This window comes from Penaeus vannamei, chromosome 4 (assembly GCF_042767895.1).
Source record: "Penaeus vannamei isolate JL-2024 chromosome 4, ASM4276789v1, whole genome shotgun sequence".
In the NCBI taxonomy this organism is placed as follows: Eukaryota; Metazoa; Arthropoda; class Malacostraca; order Decapoda; family Penaeidae; genus Penaeus; species Penaeus vannamei.
In genome coordinates this window covers 17,023,593-17,026,092 of record NC_091552.1, presented here as the reverse complement: position 1 = coordinate 17,026,092, position 2,500 = coordinate 17,023,593, and positions in this window count along the sequence as shown.

Sequence of the window (2,500 nt, the reverse complement as noted above, 5' to 3'; positions counted from 1 at the left end):
AAAAACAGGTTGGAGTTATTCAACCGCCTTGGAATATTCAAGACGAGGTCACGTACCAGTGCCAGTGCCGTGCCTTCGGTCTCGTTAGAATTACGCATCTGGCAACCGGGGTCACGGAGTCCGTTGCTTCCCGTATAAGCGTGGAAGAGGCGAGTAAATCGATTCATGGAATAGAAGTACTTTATCAACATTCGAAATTTTCTGGCGATAAATTTATTCTTAGGTTATGGAGAATGTCATTTAGTTGATATTGATAGCGGAAAGGATACTGATACGGATATGATGAAATTATAATGATGATAATGATAATAATAATAATGACAATGACAATGATAATGATAATAATTATAATAATAACGATAATAATGATAATCATGATAATAATAATAACAATAATAATAAGAATGATATTGATATTAATGATAACAATAATAATGACAATAATAGTATTAATAATAACAATGATAACTAGTAGTAGTAGCAGTATAATAATTATGTCAATAATAATGATGATAATAAAGAAATAGTAATGATAACAAGGATAATAACAATAACAACAATTATAGTAATGATGATGATAAAAATAATATTGATGATAACAATAATAATAATGATATTATTAATTATAGAAATAATAATAGTAATAATAATAGCGACAACAAAAACAGCAACAACAGTAATATGATAATAATGATAATGATAATGATAATGATGATGATAATGATGATGATAGTAATGATATTAACAATAATAATCATGATAATAATAACAACAACAACAGCACAACTGCAGCAACAACAATGATAATGCTAATAACAATGATAATAATAATAATGATAATGACAATAATGATGATAATAATAACAATAATAATAATAATGATAATAATGATAATAATAATTATAATAATAATAATAATAATAATAATGATAATAATAATGATAATAATAATAATAATAATCATAATAATAATGATAATAATAATAATATTAATAGTAATATAAATAATAACAATAATAATAATAATAACAATAACAACAACAGCGACAACACTGATTAAAATTATAACAATAATGAATAATAATAACAGCAATAATGGTAATAATGATAATGATAACAGTAATAATAATAATAATTAATGATAACAACAATGAAAACAAATGTAATTATAAAGATACTACTACTTATAATATATATAATAATCCTTATCTTTATTACTAACACTATTATCATCATTGTCATTATTATCATTATTACTATTACTAACATTATTGATAATAATGATAATAATAACAATATTAACAATGATGATAATAATGATAATGACAATAATGATAATAATGATGATAATAACAATGATAATAACGAAAATTATGATAATGATGATTATAATAATAAATCATTATTATATTATTCATTATCATCATTATCATTATAATCATTATTATCAGTATCATTACCAATATTAGTAGTAGTATCGTTACTATTATTACCATTAATAGTATCATTAGTATCATCGTTACTGAGATAATAACAACAACAACAACAATAATAATAATAATAATAATGATAATGGTAATCAAGATGATAATAATACTGATTATCATAATAAGGAAAATGATAATAATAATAATAACAACTACAACAACAACAACAACAACAACAACAACAACAAGAACAACAACAACAATAATAATAATGATGATAATAATAATAATAATAATAATGATAATAATAATAATAATAATAATAATAATAATAATAACAATAATAATAATAATAATAGTAATAATAATAATAATAATAATAATAATAATAATAATAATAATAGCAATAATAATAATAATAATAATGATAATAATAATTATAATAATAGCAATAATAATAATAATAATAGTAATAATAATAATAATGATAATAATAATAATAATAATAATAATAATAATAATAATAATAATAATGATGATGATAATAGTAATAATGATAATGATAATAACAACAACAACAACAACAATAATAATAATAATAATAATAATAATAATAATAATAATAATAATAATAATAATAATAATAATAGCAATAACGAAATTAATAATAATGATGATGATGAAGATAATAATAATAATAATAATAATAATAATAATAATACGATATCAATACACTCCCTATACAATATGTACAGGATGCAGTTTTGGAGGCAAAGCCAGTTCCGTAACCCTACTGCAAAAAGTGCAAGGCGCCCAAGTTGCACAATCTTATGTATTACTTTGTTGCTCGAAAACTGCTTCATATTGATCAACACTATCCAGAGACCAGCACTTATTGATTATTTTGTTTATTATAGACATTGGTCTTGTCTTCGATATGATTAGGGATATAAAAGGCATTTTGCCAAGTACATGATATGTGAATAATATAAGTATAAAGACACAGCACTTCAGGCAAGTAGAACTAATGTTTGGTTAACAGCCCTTTACATGAATAGAAGTGTAGCTAGTTT